This window comes from Amblyraja radiata, chromosome 24 (genome assembly GCF_010909765.2).
Source record: "Amblyraja radiata isolate CabotCenter1 chromosome 24, sAmbRad1.1.pri, whole genome shotgun sequence".
In the NCBI taxonomy this organism is placed as follows: Eukaryota; Metazoa; Chordata; class Chondrichthyes; order Rajiformes; family Rajidae; genus Amblyraja; species Amblyraja radiata.
Genome location: NC_045979.1, coordinates 2,508,840 through 2,531,925, shown reverse-complemented (window position 1 = coordinate 2,531,925; position 23,086 = coordinate 2,508,840). Strand labels below are relative to the sequence as shown.

At 47.2% G+C, this 23,086-nt stretch overlaps 1 protein-coding gene across 3 annotated transcripts in view; it reads right to left on the bottom strand.

Moving 5' to 3' along the window:
• The window catches only part of LOC116986692 (forkhead box protein P2-like), a 333,583-nt gene extending 317,571 nt beyond the window's left edge, over nt 1-16,012 (bottom strand). The window contains exons 1-2 of one of the 3 annotated variants that reach the window (XM_033042263.1): nt 16,002-16,012; nt 12,716-13,027 (exon numbers count right to left, since the gene is read on the bottom strand). The gene's annotated coding sequence lies outside the window, so the exon portion shown is untranslated. Of the gene's footprint in view, nt 1-8,213; nt 8,296-12,715; nt 13,241-16,001 lie in introns of those variants that run through there. The other 2 variants (XM_033042262.1, XM_033042264.1) reach the window with 2 other exon arrangements.
• Between the last annotated feature and the right edge of the window lie 7,074 nt (nt 16,013-23,086).

The following is a 23,086-nucleotide window of genomic DNA, read 5'->3' as shown; positions in this document are numbered from 1 at the left end:
CCAATGAACTGGCCTCAGCTACATTCCGTGGCAGAGAATTCCAGAGATTCACCACTCTCTGCGTAAAAAATGTTTTTCTCATCTTCTCTGTGTAAAAAATGTTTTCCCCATTAGGTCCCATTAAGGTGGCCAATGAATGTTCTCCTGCCCACCTTAATGGGACTTGGTTATAGCAGATGAAGAGCAACATTTCTAGATAATAAAGTGGGTGAATGCGATCGACAATTAAGATTTTTACGCGCTATAGGATTTGGATGAAAAAAATTACATCCATTTAAATAAAGCGGGAGACAATTGGATTTACCTTCCATCACAGTGAGGAATGTGGGAAGCCACTGCGGTGGATGTTCGTGTTAACATTTGTGGCTGTGTTGCTTTTCCCTTAGTATGGCTGTATGATAACTTAAATTCCACTGTACCTTAATTGGTACATGTGACAATAAACTGGCCTTGAACCCTTGAAGTTCAGGTTGTACAAAGGAATTCTGGTTTCTGACACATAATTCCCACAAAGTGCAGACAGATAAAGACATCAAAGGCAAGTTTGTGGTTTATAACTGTAACATAAACGACAACAGAAACTCGGCAAATGAAAGCTCTGAATGATGGCTATGTGAGAGACAGTGTAGTCCTTCATCAGGTGACATGGGGCATACAGCAATGAACCAGGCCATTCGGCCCAGTTCACCCATGCCAGCTCCTACTAGATTCCTCCCAGCCCTTTTCATCTCAACTGAATTAGCCAAAGCCTTCCTCCTTCATTGGTTTCTTATTTGTAAGATGCCCAGTAGTTTCACCAGGATGATGCTAGAGACTGGAAAGAGGATGTACAGAGAATCGGAAACAATTCCTATTGGAGAGAAGACGGAGGAGAGAACATTTAGCTGAGGTCTTAAAAAATGAGTCAAAGGATAAATATTCCAATTGGTAATTTGGCCTTTGGTTAGTCAGTGCCAGTGCCAGAGCGGGGCCAGCGGTTTAACATGGTCAGTCAGTTCACTAATATTGTTATGCAGAGTGTTATTGGAGCAAGGAATGCTTTGATCCCTAGAGTATTGAGACAGTGAATGCATTGTACATTTTAAGGGAAAAATCAACGAATATTAGACTCCAGTGAAGGGTCAGGCCGACGGGATTAGCGTTAGATTACTTCCGCAGAGAGACAATGCAGACCTGGTGATCCAAATCGACTTTGTTTTGCACAGTGCGCTTGCAGAGATGAGCGTTGGGAAGCCAATGAGTGAGGTTGGTACTCCGGTCCTGGTGTGTGATGACGTGTATAGGGTGAACATCTCTGACTTTCTAAATTACCGCTCCCAGCCAGCCATCAGCGTCAGAGCATCCCAGAAACAAAAGGCTCGTCAATCACCGCTCCTTCCTGCCCACCCCCTCCTCCCACAACCCGCGGCACTGTCACGCAGACACGGCAGGCACTCCAACGCAAACTCTGCCTTCCACATGTCACATACTCCTGCCAATCTTCTCCAGGGTACCTGCAGCAGAAACTCTCCCGGGGAGAAGTCTACCTTGGGCCCGACGCTGGATAGTTGCAAAGAACGCCAGCAGATCGGGTCTCCTGCCCTCAGCGCCGTCCCTACTTTAAGCTTTTTACTTAGAAAAAAAAGTCTCAATTTTCATTTGTACCTGTCACCGCATCAGGCATTCTACCCAACCAATCACTTCTGGAAGCGATTTCCACACTCCACCTTCCCGTCAGATCCCACCACCCACAGTCACTGGTGGCCATCAATCATCTCCAAGACTCTGCTGTGATCTTCAGCCTGCTCTCCCCCACCCCACACCATCCACCAAACCATCCTCCTCACCAGTATCCACCTCCTGCCCCCCTCCCCAGCGGGACTGTCATATGCTGAGAGAATGGAGCAGCTGGGCTTGTACACTCTGGAGTTTAGAAGGATGAGAGGGTATCTTATTGAAACATATAAGATTGTTAAGGGTTTGGACACGCTAGAGGCAGGAAACATGTTCCCGATGTTGGGGGAGTCCAGAACCAGGGGCCACAGTTTAACAATAAGGAGTAAGCCATTTAGAACGGAGACGAGACAGAGAGTGGTGAGTCTGTGGAATTCTCTGCAGGTTCTCTGGATACTTCTCTGGAGGCAGGTTCTCTGGATACTTTCAAGAGAGAGCTAGATAGGGCTCTTAAAGATAGCGGAGTCAGTGGATATGGGGAGAAGGCAGGAACGGGGTACTGATTGGGGATGATCAGCCATGATCACATTGAACGGCGGTGCTGGCTCGAAGGGCCGAACGGCCTACTACTGCACCTATTGTCTATTGTCCATGGGATAGCCCTACAATCTCCCCCCCCCCCCCCTCCCCCTCCCCCTGCTTATGAAGGGGGTGTCGGACAAGCAGAGGAGGGGAGCGGCGAGGGTCAAATCGCCACCCGAGCAGCCATCTCCTACCCATGCTTTAACGCCCAGCTCTCCACTCCCCCCGCCTAGGGCGAGAAGAGTCGAGGCCGGGTAACAAATGTCAATTCATTAATAAGACGGAGAATCGGAAATAGAATGTAACCGAAACGCAACTTTTAAAATCCAATGACACCAAAAATAAGTCGTTCCAGTTTTTTGAATGAAACGTATTATTTGTCAACGTTCCCCTTGTTAATTTGATCTTGCAAACAGTCTTAGAAAATAAAGTGAAGGTGAAAGCGATCTAAGATTTTCTGACAATCCCTGATTTGAAGGGTTTAATTTTTCGTTAAGTCACTTTATAAAATATCCAGTTAGGATGGTGATACTTTAAGCAAATGTAATTACAGTGTTTCGTGTCCCCCCTCCCTTGACTAATGTCAGGGGACTATAATCCTTTCGTCAAACCAGCACAATAAAGAGTTTCTTGCACGGCATTGTTCAAAAGACCTGTCACACCGCGATTGGGCGCTGCGCTCCGTCAGAATGCAATTAGCGTTTTTTTTATATAAAAAAAAACTATTCAAAAGACATGCCAAATGAGAACAAGCCGTATCAGCTCCGCAATAAAGGAATTAAAAAAAAAACACAGCCCGTGTTTCTGAGCAAGTAATTACAGTGTTAGTATACTACTTGCAAGCGCCAGCCTGCAAATTACCTTCCATCTCAAGAGATAGTTTAAAGGCTGAGCTGGGAATCGGCGCGCACGGTATAAAGGGGAGCCGTGACCCCCCGAGTGGAGGGCAGCTTGCCCCCTCCCCCCAGCTCGCCCCCCACCCACAACTACAAGTCACCGCGACACGCTAGCCACAATGTTGGAGTGAGAGTGTGTCCGAGGAGAGAGACAGAGAGAGTCTTAGAGAGGCCGGAGTGGGGAGTGCTGGAGCTCTGAATATGCAGGGACTATTGGGGGGGGGGGGGGGGGGGTATGAGAGGGGTGGTGAACGGGGCTGGAGGGGTGAGTGAGACGGGGAGAGAAGGGGGGGGGGGTCGTGAGCAGGGCTGGAAGGGCGGGAGAGGTGAGTGAATCAGGAAAGGGGGTGAGTTAGTGGGGCAGGGGCTGGTGAGCGGGGCTAGGAGGTGAGTGGGTTGGGAGGGGAGGGAGTGAGGAGGGGTGAATGGTAAGTGAGAGTGTGGGAGGGGGCTAAGCGAGGGAGAGATGGGTAGGGGGGTTGAGGAAGGGCACAGGTCACTGCCCATACACTGTGCTGCAGCGGGCAACACCGCGGAATTGTCCCCTAATCCCTGCAGGTTGCCGGTAGAGCACCGCATTAATGTACCGGGCGTCAGCACTAGCCGTCTGCCTGCAAGCGTGGCCGGTCATGGGAGGACGTGGCGAGTCTGTGATAACTGCTCGCTAAATATTATTGCTTCCCGCTCGGGTACGATTCAATTTGATTGTTCTATTCACCGGTGCCCCTTTTCCTTGCAGCAAGCGGTGTTAGAACGGCAGGGCAGCTAAACCCCGACCTCCCCTCCCCACCCACCCTCCCCAACACATAGAACTAACATCCACTCTGGAGCTGTTGCAAATGTGAAGTTGAAACGGAAAATACTGGCAAGAGTTTGCAGGTCGGGCAGCGTCTGTGGAGGAAAGATGTTACGTGTTCAGGAACGCTGGAACCTGAGGAATTTCTCCAGCACAGTTACACACACAATTCTGGAGAACATGGATAGGCAACGTTTCGGATCGAGACCCTTCTTCAGACTGAACGTCACCTATCCGTCTTCTCCAGAGATGCTGCCTGTCCCGCTGAGTTACTCCGGCACTTTGTGTCTTATCTTCAGTGTAAACCAGCATCTGCAGTTCCATCCCGCATATTTTCTCCAGCATTTGGTGTTGTTGGGAGACGTTGAGCGGGGACTTGAGGTGATTCACCTCATACTAACCCCGACCCGGCCAGCCCGCACGCCAACGCGCGTCTCCGCGGGAATTCATATAGCGCTTGGCTCCTCCACCCCCCTACCTCTGCGACCCACGGGTAATGGCTGTTTCTCTGAAAGGACATAAAGTGCTGGGGTAACTCGGCAGTTCAGATGCTGCACGACCCGCTGGGTTCCTCCGGCACATTGTGTCCTTTTGTGTATTAATCAGCATCTGCAGTTCCTAGCGACTAATTATTTTTCAAGACGATCCTCGACCCGAAACGTCAACTATTCCGTTTCTCCAGAGATGTCGACTGACCCCTTGTGTTACTCCAGCACTCTGTGCCTATTTCGTTTCTGTGGAGTTTGATCTATCCCACCGTCTGTGCGGATCAGAAAGCGGGTTCGGTCCAGCAGGTGTGTAAGAAGGTGTTTAAGAAGGAACTGCAGATGCTGGAAAATCGAAGGTAGACAAAAGTGCTGGAGAAACTCAGCCTAGATCTATGATGCTGCTGCACCCGCTGAGTTTCTCCAGCACTTTTGTCTACCTTCGATTTTCCAGCATCTGCAGTTCCTTCTTAAACACCTTCGGTCTAGCAGAGCGGGATGTCCATCGGGGAATATTGCCGACTGGCCCGCTCCAGACTGCAGGAGGACGTGCTGAGGGACGCACTAAAGCTCGGTGCAGCCAACGCCAAGGCTGTGTGGGGGAGGACCACAGTGTAGGGTCCTTCTGCTGCTGGACATCGGGTTGGGGGGGGGGGGGGGGGGAGGAGGAGGGGGAGGGTGGGCAGGCTGTGGTGGGGACACACACCCCTCAAACAGGGAAGGGATATCACCCTAGGTGGCCAGGTTAAATATCTGTGAACACTACGATACGACGCAAATTTATGTTTAGCCACTGAGAGTGTCCGAATATTTCTTGCACAGTTCTTATTTTGCACATTAAAACAAAAATCAGCATAAAGTTGATTTTGATTTTTTTTAAATCTCCTCAAACAGCGAGTCCACAAATTGCGATTTCAACACGATGCTGTAATGGTGGCACTGTGGTGGGTTAGTGTGGCGGCCGAACTGCCTCTACACCTGCCTAGTTGCGACAGGGACAGATCCACTCTGGAATGGTTCGGCACGGTTAAGGGTTGCAAAGGGCAGGTGTACCTTAGAATGATGATGGGAAACGGGAATGGAATTGGCTGCCGAGGTCAAATTCCAGAGAGAGAGGCGTTGGGGACTATTGTTCTGATTGTCTATTTGCATCGTTAAATAAACTGGAGCTAGTCTGGGACTGACGGACTGAGCGGCCTGGATATACACAAGATAGACACAAATATGCCTGAGTAACTCGGTGGGTCAGACAGCATCTCTGGAGATAAGGAATTGGTGGCGTTTCGGGTCGAGACCCTTCTTCAGGCCTGGTTTTGCTCTGTTTATACCACTACACAACGGTAATTCACGCCGAGTATTCTCAGTCAGCGTATAAAGCTCCAGAGTAGGTTAGACTTCAGAGAGGCGACACTTAGTTTGCTTAGTTTACATTTTAAAGCGACGAGGACCTTGCTCTGGTACAGAATAGCATGTATTACATTAGAGCACGCGTATATGTATACGTGGAGAGAGGATCGTTTTGAGAAACTGAAGCAAACAAAATATTTGGGTTGGAAGATTTAAAAAAAGAAATGTTTGCAGTCTCACAAAAAAAACTAAATTATATACTTATGTGTGTTTATATACATAGAGAGTATGTGTGTGTATTGCCCATGTACATGTGCGCGTAGGAAGGAACTGCAAATGCTGAGGGGTCTCGACCCGAAACGTTACCCATCTCTCCAGAGATGCTGCCTGTCCCACTGAGTAACTCCAGTATTTTGTGTCTATATGTGCGTATATCCACACATGTATATATACACGCACTAAAGTCATATACACAGAGACACACACAATATATAATTTAGTATGTGTGTGAGACTGATAAAATTGTGTTTTCTAAAATCTTCCCCAACCCAAATATATTTGTAAGTTTGCTTCCACGTTCCTGTCGCTCACCCACTCTCTCTCTCTCTGCCGTATAATATTAAAATGCAACAAGAGGACTCGTTCCTTCTCTACTGATGTAACAACGGGATGGTTGTGGTTAGCCCGGGGCGATGGTCTCTAACTTGCAGAGTAGATATTGCGGGTTGTCAGAGCTACGGAGGGCACCGGTTCATGCACCCGTGCCGTTAGCATCACCCTCCCTTCCCGACAGCCCGAAAAAACAATGCATGGGAGCTGTAGACTCCCGGCCTGCGCTACCACCATAAAGCACACAGTGAAGCCTTCAACACCCCACACGTCTCACAGGGAAGGCCATTTACCCCGCGCCTTATGCACACAAACCTCTGCTGCAAACACTAGTTGTGAATATTACTGAAATATGTTGTGCATCTTTCGACTTGAAGGCACAGAAATGAACACAACAGATTGAACACAACACCACAGCCAAGTGGGGTGCAGAGAATATAGACGTTCCTCATTTCATTAGAAAATGTGCGCCCGTGAATGGCGGCAGTTCAGCCGACTGGCCTCAGCTTCAGTGCTGATATGGTTCAATACGGTGCCAGCGTTGGCTGTCTAAATGCGCTGAAGAGCTGCCACTGGGACAAGGAGCAACTTTGGCATTAGCGGGACGCGATGAGTAAATTGTCACCTGCTTCCACAGCACTGATCTGACGGATCACGTGTGCGCTGTGCAAGGGGCTTCACTTTGGCCGCCAGTGTCAATGGGGTGAACATTGCGTGGCTTGTTCACAAGGCAGATGATCCACTTTCACATTGTTGCTCACAAAGTGAAGCCCAACAAAAAAAGCAGTGACTCAAAATCGGAAGTGGACGGGGGTGGGGAGCAACAGATCATGGGGGGGGGGGGGGGGGGGGGGTTGTACTGAAGAAGGGTCTCGACCCGAAACGTCATCCATTCCTTCTCTCCAGAGATGCTGCCTGCCTGTCCTGCTGAGTTACTCCAGTATTTTGTGTCTACCTACGGTTGGTTAGGAATTGGTTGGTCAAACTGTACACTCAAGTCCGATACTCCCACCCAATCCCTGACTCCCACCACCCTGATGACCTTTAAACTCAGCGAAACTATAACACAACACCTCTGCGGGACCCTTTGTATCAGGTTACACGGCCAAATATAACAATCACGCTGAATTATCTTCACTTCTCAACACAAAATAACAACAAAATTGTCACTGGTATGATGTGGTGTGGTCATTTCTTTGTGGACGCCTCTCGTCCACAGGAACAGTCGCTTTCTGGAGGCTGTGGGATGAAAGGAGACTCGGGAGCAATGTTTGGAAGAGGAACAGATGAGGCGAAAGTTGGAACAAATCTCAAGCGGGTTACAGATACCGAGGAACACCGTAAACACGTTTTAGCATTTGCAATTAAATGCGTGTGCACATTGTTTGTGAGAATCTCATATTTTGGTTGCATTTTTCAATCCTTGTTTCATTGATAACTATCGAGCTCTTTCACCAAAGTAGAACCCGTTTCAGGTTATTAACTGTCAAAGCGACACGCAACGTTTCCACTTAAACAAATCGATTCACCATTCCTAACTTTACAAGATACGATTACTGAGATTCCCAGTTAGGCGTTCAATTATTGCACCAGTTGTTACACAAGAATGGCAAAACGGCAATATTTTGTGTCTATCTAGCTTTGATCAATCTAATATATTTAATCATTTAAATTATTGAAAATAAACAGAAAGTAATATTAATCAAGTCCAACTTTAACCAATTATTTTTACAATTTCTAGACAAATATTCACTTGTTTTTAAAAAAACTTTTTTATAATGTTGCTTCATATTAAAAATGTAAAAAATTCCAAACAAATTTTCCCGTATTAAAAAAATCTCTCACCATTAATATACCGAGATGGTAGAGGCAGCCTCGTTTAGAAGTTAGAGGGAATTCTCAATCTCCATGGAATGTGGAATAAACTGATTAAAACAAAATAAATAAATGGTTTTGAATATTCTAACAAGGAAGATTGTTCTACGGGCTGTTTCTTCGGTTTCAATGTTCTGATGAAGAGAGTTAGTGAGGGTTTAATTGGAAAGTTGCAGCGGGCTCTTTCTGCAGGAGCTGGGTCCAGCCGTATCCAGCGCAATGTCAAGACCCGGAGTCTGATGTGAACAAATCGCTCACACACTCGTTGCGCAGTGCCTTCGCGACTATGCAATTATTAGTGGGCGCGAACAAGCTGCAGAAAACTTACTTTGAAATCGTTATAAGACATACCGATCCAAAAGTTTTTTTGTTTTTTTTTAAAGACACAAGAAAAGGCAACAATTAACACTCGGCAGCACAACAATTAACAAGAGTTTCTGATTGAAAATCAGCTGAAGAATTTTTAAAAAAGCGAAAGACTTCGTGTTCCAAACAGAATCGCTTCTCACAAAAGGACTGATTATTTTGTGCAGCGCGATCTCCTCGCAAATTTAAACGCGTCCACACTTGAGGCTGAGGGCAGCGCAGGTGCATACAGAGACTCTCTAGTAAACCAGGTTAGATGTCCCCTCCCCTCCTCCCCACTTTCTCCTGAGATTCATCTCTGCTTCCCATTCTAAAATTCTTCCCTATTTCCAACATCATCGTTCTTCTTTCTCGTCTATTTTGTTCTCCCTCTCATTTCAAACGCCGGTCGCTACTTTTGTCCCCCCCCCCCCCCCCCCCCCCTCTCCCCTCTCCCCTCTCCCCCCTCCCCCCTCCCCCAGTGCCTACGTCCCCAGCGAAATGGCGGAATTTCATGTTTAAAATTAAATACTTTGCAGGAAGCTAAAGACTGCAGTGGCTGCTATCTAACGTTCCCAAGTTTGTGAGATGACCAACACATGACATGACTTGTGTATGCCGTGAAGCGCAACACTGATAGTGATGGGGTGCGCGGGGTACAACTCTTGTGGAAAATGCACTGCCCGCAAACTGCCGAGTACTTGTTTTTAAAAAAACCACATCACCCCACTGTGTCGAGTTCTATTTACAGCCGTGATCGCAAGCCCGCACGCATCTCACCTCCTGCACCTTATTTTGTGAAACTCAAATCTGAAGCGGCCGCTACCAATTATAGCTACAAATCCCTACACACACACAGACCGTGATCAGGCGGAGTTGCGTTATATTTTGGTGACTCTCTCCTCATCAAAGTGCCAAACCTCGGAAGGAATCGAGGGGCAGTTGAGATGAGGACTACGAACGAGTTTTCAACTTGTTAGTAAATACACAGAAAGATACAGGAACAAAACCGTCCAAATTGCACTAGGAATACCCAATGAAAAAGATACAACTACTGCATGTATTCCTGCTTCGATCGCAGGCAGAATATTAGTTCACTTCCATGGGATCTCTTGGTCAGATAGATTTGCATCGTTCCCAAATTATCTGCGCCAGGTTCAGCCACGCGGACACTGCGCTTGGTCCTGGAATAATTCAGTATTGGCGTGTTTTTGTTTTGGTTTATATTCTTTAATTGTGCCTCGACATTAAAACGAAAGACACGTTTGCTGCCTCTCCACACCTCGCCTCGCCGTGAACAAGTGACGGCCCTACTCGGGTTAGGGTAGTACTCCACTCCCCGAGATGCCACCGGGGGTCATCGAGGAAGGAGATTGCTACACTTGGGATGTGAGATTTAATGAAGAAATTAACACGAGAGGGAGGCACGGTTTAACTATAAATGCCTCAAACAGACACGATCGGTGCGAATTCACGGACTGACGATACCTCTGTTAAACTGTGGTAATAGTCACCAGACCGGCCCGGTCATTTATGTACAATAATCGCACATTCCCAATTAGTCACATTGCCGCGTTGAGACTTCAAAATACACAGCCTACAATCGTTTCGAAAATAACAAACTTTAAACCTGGTGGGAAAGATTTGTGGGTGAGCGCGCAGAATGGAAATAAGCTGCACGGGTAGTGAGTATGGACACGTAAATAGTTTGAAATCGGCCGCGGTTGCCACCAATGGTCAACACACAATGGGTCCGGGGACAGGCAGACTCCGACCCTTTCCATTCATGCAGACTTCCCACAGCACATCCCCCCCCGGGGACTGTTTCTCTTTGCAACAAACTCTCTCCGAGGAAGAAATGATCAGTTTCTCCCGGGGATTCAACCCGGCCGAATCTCGCCTCTCACTCAAACGCCTTCTCCCTAAAGTTTACACAGACTGCGTGTTAGAAATGATGGGTGAGAATGTGTGCTTGGGATTTACAAACACGGTGCTCAACTTGGATAATTTTGCCCCAGGTCACAAAACCTGGCGGAGGACAAGAAGGGAGAGAGGTGTTGGTGTTGGGGAGAGCGCGGGGATGGATGAGACAGACTAAAAGCTACATCTGCCCGCCAGCCTGCACGGTGTGTGACTGGTCCCGTGTTCGCTCGCACTGGGGAGATCTCAGAGGCTGTGCAGTTTCAACGATTACTGCCATGTGTCAATGTCTAGTTGTTAATCTCGGCGAGAGCTCGTAATCTCTCCCCTCTCCCCGCTCAAACAGTCACCAACGGCAGCCAATTCTACAGCCGCGCCATACGCCTGCAAATGTTGCATCTCGTCGCAGTTGGAGACGTTCGCTACAAATCTCCCGCCGGCCGCTGAAACGGGCAAATGATTATTTCACGGGCGGAGATTCCTCCAGCACCGAGTTTACAGAGTAACGTGGGCATTGTCCTGTGTGCGCGGCGCATTACAGGCGGGCAGGGGGGAGGTTAGTCTCGGCCCGGGACTGCAGCTTTTCGATTACATCGAGGCCAATCGATTTCAAAAATTTAACACAAAGTGAAAGAATTTAAGAAGGAACTGCAGATGCTGGAAAATCGAAGTGCTGGAGAAACTCAGCGGGTGCAGCAGCATCTATGGAGCGAAGGAAATAGGCAACGTTTCGAGCCGAAACGTTGCCTATTTCCTTCAGGGTTTCGGCCCGAAACGTCGCCTATTTCCTTCGCTCCATAGATGCTGCTGCACCCGCTGAGTTTCTCCAGCACTTTTTTCTACCTACAAAATGAAAGAATGCAGGCTAGAAAGTTCAAAAGCAGAGTCCGAAAGGTTGGCCATTGAAATATTTCCGCCGCCGCTTTTGTGCCGAGCGTGTAGCAGTTGTATCGTCTTTTGACGGAACAGGAAATCGATTAGGGCATTGCAAAGGGGAACCAGGTGGCTTTTGAGTGTAGACTTGTCGCGGGCGCTGGTGTAAAGGGCGAGTGGAGGGAGGGAGAGAGAGGGGGGGGAGGGGGTGTTGCAGTTTACGGGCAGGCAGTCTGGACCCTTCACCCGCCAACGAAGTGAGCAACAGCGTGTGGCCCCAACAACGAATATCTCTCTATCTGCAAACAGGACTCTCTTCAGGGAAGCCCCGGCGCGGAGACTCGGCGAGTAGTTGGAACAGATGGAAGCGCGAACGACAGCGGGTGGGCGAGTGCGGTTAGGTTACGGGGTGACGGGACTGGCCCCTCTCCCGGTGCCGAGCGCGACCGCTAGATAACCGGGAGACAAAGATACCAAACTCCGGCGACCGACGGCTGCGGGCCCCGAACCCAAACTCCGTTGCTTCATCCGCCGACCCCCACTGCCCGCTCTCATTCCACGGACCCTGACAATGACTTGACCATCAAAGCCCCCACCACCAACACCGCCTGGCTCTCCAAAATCCAGCCCGCGTGGGTGAATCCTCCACCTCGCCACATGCCCCATTTTGACCGGGACTCAGTCTGCAGGCTGAGCTTACGAATTTAAGCAGCGCCGATTTCTCCCAACCCGAAAGCATGGTTTCACAGAACCAGTCCTAACACTTAAACCCGGTCAAAGTCAGGCGGCAGGCGTGAACCCAGCCAAGTCAGGGCGCCGGGGTTTAGACAACAGTTTAACACATACAACGACGCCCTGGTCTGTCACCAGCTGACCACTACGGCCGTTAAAACCACCTAATTAATCCGAGACAAAACGGGGCCCGAAGCAGGTTTAATCTCTTCCCTTTCAAATATCTCCCGTACACAATCAACTTTCAAAGAAAGCCCCCGCCTCTACACCCACTTTCACATTGTAAAGCCCAAAGCCTTTCAAAGTTCCGATCGATCCGCTCGGTGGAACTTCTCCAGTCTCCCAGCTCCGGCACAAGTAGAAAACTTTCACCAGAGCTTACAAACATCGCCTCTGCTCGTTACATTACACAATGACACGTCCCTTTCATATATTAAAAAAACACACAGCAACGAATGTTCTTTCTCTGTCCTTCCCCCCTCCCTCCCTCCCAAGAAAAAAACAGAACATTAAATGTGCAAAACTTTTAAGTGGGACAAGTTTAGCAGCAGCAAGGCGCGCCCATAAATGTGGGGCTAAGTCGGAGAATGCGAATCACTAACCTGCGGCCGGCTCCCTCTGTCTCTCCCTTTCACTGCCACAGGATCATGAGGTGTTCGCGACTCGATGGGAGAATGTTGAGGAACCCACAGATGCCCTCTCGGAAAAGTAGCTTCCAGCCGGGTGTGTGGCCGTCTCTCTCTCTCTCTCTGTCTCTCTCTCACTCTGTCTCTGTTTGTGTCGGGATTGTGTGATGCAATTTTCTTCCTATATTATATATTTTCTTTCCACTCTTTGCAGCATGCTCCTGGGACGATTGGATTGCATTGTTTTTTTAGGAGATCTGCTCTCTCTCTCTCTCTCTCTCTCCCTCTCTGTGGCTGAGAGAGCGACTCTAATTTCAACCGCCGCTCTGATTACTCAGGCGACAAGCCGCACGGTTGTGAGCCGCATCCCTGTGCACACCGACCCCCCCTCCCCACCCCCACACACACACCCCCACACACACACTGTGACACAGACTCTCTCACACAGCCGCCGACAGGAGCAGCCTTTACTCTCAGGGTCTGAACTGCACACACAGGCAACGTGAGGGTGAGCGAAGCCCTCGCCAGCACCGTAATCTACCTAAAGCAGGTGCTGCCCAATTTCCATCGCAGCCACCCCGCTCTGTCGGCGTATCGCAACTGCTAAGGTGACATTGTCACCCACCGACCCACTAACTAGTTTTGTTTTTGGGTGTGAAAGTGAAATGAGAGCTGCTAAATGATTTATAAAGGGGCCCGTTTAAAGTGAAGTTATCTTAACGTATAAAATAGGCACCTGCAGCATATTTTACATTGAATTTCTCCCCTATACTCTGACTGATGAAAGTTTCCTGGGTCTGGTCATAGAAACATAGAAACAGAAAATAGGTGCAGCAGTAGGCCATTCGCCCCTTCGAGCCAGCACCGCCATTCAATGTGATCATGGCTGATCATCCAAAAATCCAGGGATTCCGTTAGCCCTAAAAGCAAAATCTAACTCTCTCTTGGAAACATCCAGTGAATTGGCCTCCACTGCTTTATGTGGCAGAGAATTCCACAGATTCACAACTCTCTGGGTGAAAACGTTTTTCCTCATCACAGCCTACCCCTTATTCTTACACTGTGACCCCTGGTTCTGGACTCCTCCAACATCGGGAACATTTTTCCTGCATCAAGCCTGTCCAATCCCTTAAGAATTTTATATGTTTCTATAAAATTCCCTCTCATCCTAAATTCCAGTGAATATAAGCCCAGTCGATCCAATCTTTCATTGTATGTCAGCCCAGCCATCCCAGATTATCGTCCTTCTGATTAAGGCGCACAACAGGCCCTTTGGCCCTCCTTGCCCATGCTGACCAAGTTGGCATACTGGCGAGCCACATTCGCCTTCTTTGGCCTGTATCCATCTCAACCCTTCCTATCCATCCATATATCTGTCCAAATCTCTTTCAAAAGTAGTAATTGCATCCGCTTCTATAGTTTCCTCTGGCAGCTTGTTCCAGGACTACTCTGAGTGAAAAAGATAGCCATAGGCCTATCTTAAATTCTTCCCACTCTCACCTTAACCCTATGCCCTCTAGTTTTAGAATCCTCTATCCTGGTAAAAAAAGACTATGAGCATTTACTTTATCCATGCCCCTCGTTTGATCCTGTACATCTCAATCGGGTCACCCTTCAACCTCCTACAATCCCAGCATATCCAACCTCTCCCAGTAACTTAAGCCCAGGTAATATTCTGGTGAATCTCTTGTGCACTCTTTCTAATTTAATGGAATCCTTCCTCAAGCTGGGTGACTAGAACTGTACACTGTATGCAAAGTGTGGTCTCACCAATGACGTGTACAGTTTTTTTACTCAATACCCACCCCTTGCCCAATGCCCTCATCACCCTGCCCATCGAACCCAGCTTTAGGGAACCACGCACCTGCACTCCCAGATCTCTCTGCTCTCCAACACTCCACCATTTACTGATCAAGTCCTGCTTGTGTAGTACCTACAGCAGAGTATTACTAAGGACGTTCAGCCCATCTATTCCGTACCAGTATTTTGCCCAGGTGAACCTTGACCTCCTCTCATCCCTTTCCAGTCGACAGGCCCCCATTTTCACTTCTTTCTTCCTCATCTCCTCGAGACAGAGACTCGCTCCTGACTTCCCGCTTTTGCTCCCTTGCCATTTATACCGTACAACTGTGACCAGCTAGCTTCCCTTACAGACCCATTCTTAACTATTATTATTAATTGCTTACTTTTCCTTGCATTGTTTGTCTCATCTTCTATTATTAACGTCTCCACAACAAGAAACCGTGGACCTTCCTTTCCTTTGCAAACTTCCACTCGCTCCATTAAGATGGAAAGAGTGCAGAGATTTATGAGGATGTTGCCAGGACTCGAGGGCCTGAGCTATAGGGAGAGATTGGGCAGGCTAGGACTTTATTCCTTGGAGTACAGGAGACTGAGGGGGGATCTTATAGACATGTACAAAATCATGAGGGGAATAGATAGGTTAAATGCACAGACTTTTATCCCCAGCATAGAGGAATAAAGAACTATAGGGCACTAGTTTAAGGTGAGATGGGAAAGATTTAAAAAGGAACCGGAGGGACAACTTTCTAACCTCAGAGAGTGGTGGGTATATAGAATGAGCTGCCAGAAGAGGTATCTGAGGCAGGTACAATGACATTGTGGATTTCACAGTTCAGGAGTTAACAAATTACACCCATGTTTTATTGGAATCTCCAAGACTTGATGATAAATTTTACAAGCAGCTCCTCAAGGAACAGATTCAATGGATTTCTCTCTAATATGTTCAAGAAGGAACTGCAGATGCTGGAGAATCAAAGGTAGACAAAAATGCTGGAGAAACTCAGCGGGTGCAGCAGCATCTATGGAGCGAAGAAAATAGGCACCGTTTCGGGCCGAAGCTGGAGAAACTCAGCGGGTGCAGCAGCATCTATGGAGCGAAGGAAATAGGCAACGTTTCGGGCCGAAACCCTTCCGGGTTTCGTCCCGAAACGTTGCCTATTTCCTTCAGGGTTTCGGCCCGAAACGTTGCCTATTTCCTTCGCTCCATAGATGTTGCTGCTGCACCCGCTGAGTTTCTTCAGCATTTTTGTCTATCTTTGATTTCTCTCTAATATACTGACCTGCAGCTAACATATCTGACCATCACTTAGAACCGTTTGGAATAAAGCCGTCTAGGTTTGTTTTCACCCCCTCAATAGTAGACATGGAGGCAGCTGGATTTTAAGACCATCAGGCATAGGAGCAGAATTAAACAATTCAGCCCATCAAGTCAACCACCATTCTTTCATAGCTGGTCTACCTCTCCCTCTCAAGCCCGCACACACTTGGAGGGGTGGTACCAGTTGTACAAGGATTGACCTTGTCAGTGGTGCAGTCTGCATGTGCTTGTGGTGGTGATGCACGACCCAGTTTACGAAATAACGTGTGCACTCACACTCATAGTGGGGGAGCAGACTGGACTTGCAGCACCAACTATGCAGCCCCTTTCTCCCCCTGCATGCAACTTAATTCAGCCCCATTATTATCAGCCCAATAAATATTTATATTTCCTGAACATTGACGCTAGCATATAATGTGGGAGTTGAATATTCAGGAATTTATTGCCGTGTGTGACATACAGTTTACCATGTGAGACATATCACAGGACCATGAATCTGTATTTTACTGATTGCCTGCTATTGTTTCTCAAAAGCTGGGCATTTTGCCATCTCAGCTTTAACAAAACATAGATTACGTTGCAAAAAAAATGCTCACTACTTTAAAACGGTTGAAATTAAGTTTGGTTAATTAAACAAATATGGAACAGAAATACAGCATAGAAATGGTATCCACATAATAACTTCCTTCTCTGGTTATGCAGTGTCAAGGGAGATGGCTTCCAGTACAGTTGTGTCAGAGCTAGAGTGGGTGATGGGGCCAACATTGACCCCAGCGATCCTGGCCCTGGTTGGTCACGGCTGCCTGATGGGGCGGGCATGTAGATAGTCTGAGAGGTTGCCGACTCCTTCATCACTTACGTTGGTTTCTGTCTACGAATGACAAATAAACTCTAGGCTCTCAATGTGTAGGAAGATGCTGGTTTACATCGAAGATAGACATAAAGTGCTGGAGTAACTCAGCTGCACAGGCGGCATCGCTGGTGAGAAGGAATGGGTGAGGTTTCGGGTTGAGGCCCTACTTCAGACTGAGAGTCTCAATCTGAAGAAGGGTCTTGACCCAAAATGTTACCCACTCCTTCCCTCTAAATTCTCAACGATCCTTCTCCATTCTGAAGAATCATCAGCCAGTGATTTTCATGAGTTGGTGAGCAGGTTACATTCTTCAAAGAGGCTATGCGTACATGCAAACTCCACACAGAGAGCAGCCGAGGTCAGGATCAAACCCAGCTATCATAGTGGACAGTTATATCTGCAAAACGCAGAAGATAATGAGTGCCACAAGTCATGTAGAAAACCATAGAAACTAATAACGTTGGTCCTGAAGACCAGTTAGTCAAGGAAGAGGGAGCCGCTGGTGACGACGGATGCAAGGAGTGGCCGGGCGAGGAGAGGGACATCGGCAGGCGGGCTGAGTCAATCGAGGGTGCAGAGGAGGCCCTGCAGCAGCCTGGTGCTTACCTGGATCAGGACACTTTGGACTTTTGTAAATGGTGTCAAAATATGGCGACTGATGCATTGACGAGCGATGCAAAAATAATTTCACTGTGCAGTGCGTGTGTGACAATAAAAATACTATTGAACCATGTTGGACCTGTTGCCTCTACCCACCTGGTAACCTGTAGGAAAACTGAACACTGTGTGTTTCAGGAGTCCGATATTGAGTATGTGATTAACTTGATCTAACCATGAGAGCTGGTTGGGTAGACTTCAGTATTAAGGATCGTGGTAGAGGTGAAGATGGTGATGGTAGTTGGTTTCCCTTCCATGGATTTGAAGGGTTTACAGAGACAGCACATTGTTCCAGTTCCTGGCTATAGTATGTAGTCAATGTCTCAGCAGGCTAGAGGAGGGCAGGGAGCAGCAATGCTTGTAGACACAAAGAAACTGCAGATGCTGGTTGATACACATAAGGACAAAGTGCTGGAGTAATTCAGGCAGCAGCTCTGGAGAACATGGATAGGTGACATTTCGGGTCTGTGGTGCTTGTTCTCACTGAGACAGTGGAAGCTTCCAGTAACACCACTACTGGTTGGAACTGCTCGAGGGCAGTGCAGGAGGATTGTAGGGTCCCATTCTATTGCTATGATCATGTCAAGCTATTCCTCAACTAGGTCACAAGGCAGCACCCTCCACACTGATCAAGTCCAGCCGGATGCAGAAGCCAATGAAATTTTACTACTACTTGCCCACCCACTTATGGAGTCTGGAAGAGTTGCCACAGTGACAAAGTGCTGTCATCAGACAGAGCTCCCTCCTCTATTTCAAAAGGTCCATCTCTGCGTGAGTTTGGATAGATTCCAAACACACCATAGCTGTCTGTTAACGAAGCATTGCATGTTTGTATGTATTGTGGCCCTGGGGCTGCTGTGTGTACCAACAAGAAAGTACGCAAGTAGGTTATTCGGATCAGCAAACTCATGAGGGTGGCAGGCATACACAAAGATCACCACTTGTAGATTCTCCCAAAGAAAATCAACCTTCTGGCCCAGAAAAATGTCAAGGTTGTGTATGGTTGGACAGTCAACAACGCCCAATTCCTTCAAATGAATAATAAAATCGCAAGTGCTCATTCTTAGACGTTGCACAATCCAGTTTGTATCTTGTGCAGTTGTTAACTTTCTCAATTAAAGCAACTTCTGACCCCTCAGTTTTCCAAGTCACCCCATCTACAAACTTTCATTCTGGCCCATGGTCTCTGAATATGTCAGTGTACATCTTCTCCACACACCAGAGTTTGAATATTTCTGCGCCTCTAATCCCGTCACAGTGTTGATACAACTCTTCTGAGAGTCGGCAGTCTGCTTAAATTACAAGTGTGAAAGTGGCAATGGTAATCTAAGCTTCTTGTTCTTTCCAAGTCAGCTCATGGAGCCTGCCGCAGCTGGCCACACCACCTTTCTCCTGACATTCCCTGGTGCTGTGGAGCAGAATGCAATTTGCTCCCTTGTTTCCAGACTGATATAATCAGGGAAAGACCAAGCATGGATTTCCCTCTGACCTGCTCCTTTGACTTCCGTGTTATCCCTCAACCACTCCTCGCATGTCATAAATACTCCATCCATTTATCTATTGTAAAGATTGGATCATTCTGTGATCCTTCAAACCCCTATGACCACCCCCCCTTCCTTTTCCAAACAAAAAAGCATCACCAGTTCCCCAAATCAGAGGCCGAGGTACCAAGAACAGGAATTCTTCCCACAAATCTTTTGTCTCTCTTCATTTCTCTTTTTTCTTTTAAAAATGCACCATAAAACATGCTCTTCTCTTCACTCCAAACTATCTCCAGGCACAGTGTCCCACTTTCGGCTGAATTAAACTCCAAATATATCATGAGTAAATAGCACACCCCTCTTTACATAGTGAACCAAGCCTACAAGATCCTCCCATTATATCATGACCTTCAGTTTAAGACTGACATTCCCCAGACCCTTCACTGCAACACTAACATATCCCTCATTGTAATATTCTCTGATATACTACACCCCCTACTGTAACACACTGATATTACCCACATTCCTCACTGTAACACCAGCTACACCTCTCACTGTAACACATCCAATACAACCTTCACACTACAACAGCCTTTGACATCAAACACCGTTATTTAATTCGACTGTGATATATTTTTATGACAACCCTGATATTAACAGGGGAATGCACTGAAGGAAATATACGTGACCTCATCGTCACCATGTATTTCACACTTTCTAGAGTGTTGTGTATTGTGATTTGAGGTAATTTAGGGGTTCATTTTCTAGAGCAAAGCTGGAAACAGACACTTACTGCAAGTAGCAAGCGGGAAAACTAATTTCCATCTCTCTGACACTCATGTGCCATACTTGGAGCTTTGTTACTAGGTGTAAAGCACTCGCTGATGGCCCATGCAACACATCTACTTCCCTGATGTCCATGCGTCCTTCAGTCTGCTTCACCAGCAGGGAAACCCGCAACCAAAGAACAGGGATTTAATGTGTAGGAAGGAACTGCAGATGCTGGTTTAAACCGAAGATAGACACAAAAATCTGGAGTAACTCAGCGGGACAGGCGGCATCTCTGGAGAGAAGGAATGGGTTACGTTTTGGATCAAGGCCCTTCTTCTATCCAGAGATGCTGCCTGTCCCGCTGAGTTACTCCAGCATACTGTGTCTAACAGGGATTTAAAGTCAGGGATGCACAACTAGGAGGAAGTTGAGGAATAATTTTAATGCTGCAACCATGATGATGTGGGCTGTAGAGGCAGTGAAAATATCAACTTGGAAAAGGGAATGGAACAAACACTTGGAAACATTTGCCGGACATTGTTAAGTGCACAGGAATCAGTTAGCCGTTTTGAACTGCCAGCAGAGGCAGGACAGGCTCTCCAGCTCACTTCTGTGCTGTGTCATGTGGCGTATGAGTTTATCATTGTACAGTAATTGAGTGATTATCTCATGATTTGGCAGACAAGTAGGGGTTGCACCCATTCATCTCAACCTTGCTCTCTTGTTACAGCAAGACTGAATGGATGAGCTTTCCCTAAAGTTATGCAAACTCACAAAGTTGTCGTCAGCCACTAAAGAGCAGTAAAACCACTTGCTGTTTAAATGCTGAGCAAAACACAAAGTGCTGGAGGAACTCAGTGGGTCAGGCAGCGTCTGTGGAGGGAATGGACAGAGGTCATCTTGGGTCTGGACCCTTCTTCAGACTGATGATACAAGGAACTGCAGATGCTACAATCTTGAGCAAAACAAAAAAGTTCTGGAGGAACTCAATGAATTAGGCAGCATCTGTGAAGGGAATGGACAGATGATGTCTTTGGTAGGAACCCTTGAGATTCAAAAGGTTGTCTGCCTGTTCCATTGAGTTCCTCCAGTTCTTTGCATTCTGCTCAGGATTCCAGTATCTGTGGTCTCCAGTAATTAATACCGATGTGCATTTGCCCAAAGTATTGATATCTCACTAGGAAGGTTAGTGCAACCAGGTGGAAATTAGTTGTACAGACCCAGATCCTGGTGCTGGGCTGGTGCCCAATAGACAATAGACAATAGGTGCAGGAGTAGGCCATTCAGCCCTTCGAGCCAGCACCGCCATTCAATATGATCATGGCTGATCATCCCCAATCAGTACCCCGTTCGTTCCTGCCTACTCCCCATATCCCCTGACTCCGCTATTTTTAAGAGCCCTATCTAGCTCTCTCTTGAAAGCATCCAGAGAACCTGCCTCCACCGCCCTCTGAGGCAGAGAATTCAGACTCTCCACTCTCTGTGAGAAGAAGTGTTTCCTCGCCTCCGTTCTAAATGGCTTACTCCTTATTCTTAAACTGTGGCCTCTGGTTCTGGACTCCCCCAACATCGGGAACATGTTTCCTGCCTCTAGCGTGTCCAAACCCTTAACAATCTTATATGTTTCAATGAGATCCCCTCTAATCCTTCTAAACTCCAGAGTGTACAAGCCCAGCTGCTCCATTCTCTCAGCATATGACAGTCCCGTTATCCAGGGAATTAACCTTGTAAACCTACGCTGCACTCCCTCAATAGCAAGAATGTCCTTCCTCAAATTAGGGGACCAAAACTGCACACAATACTCCAGGTGTAGTCTCACTAGGGCTCTGTACAATTGCAGAAGGACCTCTTTGCTCCTATATTCGATTCCTCTTGTTATGATCCCTGGCACAAAGTGGGAAGAGCTAGATAGAGCCCTATTCCATTCTTTGCCCATTCTTCTGAGCTACTGGAAGACTAGTCAGCCCTTGAGGTGCCAGCAGTGCGTTTCAATGTGTCTTGATCCTACAAACTATGCATTAGCCACAATATTCACACAAGCAAGAGTGGAACTTTTTGGAGGTTCGGGGTAGAGGTCCACGAGGGTGTGGGGAGGAGAAAATGTGACAAAAAAAAAAGATGCAAGAAATGAGATGAACTTGAGTAGTCAGATGGTTGAAGGAACAAATGCTTTAAGGTCACAAACAGTAAATGCTTTGTTAAACGTATGTAGTTCTTTTACTCTCACGCAATTCAAATAAAGAGCTGGTTTGTCTAAACTGTGCAACCATATGATAGTTGGAGGGATTGTTGCTGCTTTTGATTATGGAGAATGCTTCTGATATGTTTTTTGCCTCTTCATATGTTTTCTGTTGACTTTGTCTCCATGCATCTGTTCTCAGTGAAAGCGGCACCTCTACATTCAGGACAGCATGGTGGGCATGGAAAAGGAAGGAACTTGTGTGGATATTTCTTTGCTGTGATACCCATGACCTGATATTCTAGTGAGTCAAACAGATCATTAGTCTCCACTTTGGTTAATCCCCAAGTGTCTTCAGTCTTCTTCCTCCTTTTTCCACAATCTCTTGAATCTTCTCCTCTCTCCAATGACAACCTCTTCCCACAACAAGACCGATCGAGATGCACTGAAGACAGTGGTCAAAGAGGATCTGCTTTCTCCCCAGCGTTGTGATTTTTGAGGTGTTCAATTGAGGCGGACGTGGGAAGCACAGACGCTTCCACATATGGGCAGGTGGTGGCTGGCGGGAGGACAGGTGGGCAGTTAAGGTGGCGATGCATGCCTAGTGCATGGTCTTGTGCTTCTCCTATCTCATCCCAAATTCTCTTTCTCCACTTTGAGCGGTCATGGGCCGAGAATTCCCAGTAGTCAGTTGGGAAATTACATTCCTTCATGGAAGCTCTAAGCACATTTTGAATCTGTCCAAGACTGTCCAAGGTGCACAGAAGGCAGTAGTGAGCTTCATCAGCAATGAATACATTCACAGAGGTGGTTCCCAAGACATGGGAATTGATCCTTTATTCTTATTGTAAAATGGGGTCCATCAAGTGAACTTGAATGTTGGTTCAAGTGGAACACATTTTAGAAAATTCATCTTGTTCCTTTGATGATGACACTTAAAAGTCTTGGGATGAAGCAAAGATTGCAGCTAATTTATGCACAGGTAGCCCCCTAAAAACAATCAGGTCCATGTATTTGTTAAATAGTTCATATTAAACAGGGCACCTTAGAGAATGTATTGGTACATCCTGAACATAGTACCCTAAGTTCAACAACTGAACGCGTTTTACTCCAAAATGGTACATGACCGAGAAAACAGAAAGGAATGGGAATCGTGCAGAAATAGGCAGCTGCAGTCAGGTGTTGGATTTATCTGGGATTAATTACTATCTTAAATGTATTTGTGTGTTAAATCTCATCTTGTGTCTGCCATATTGACAAGAGAAGCAGGTTAGTTACCAGAGAC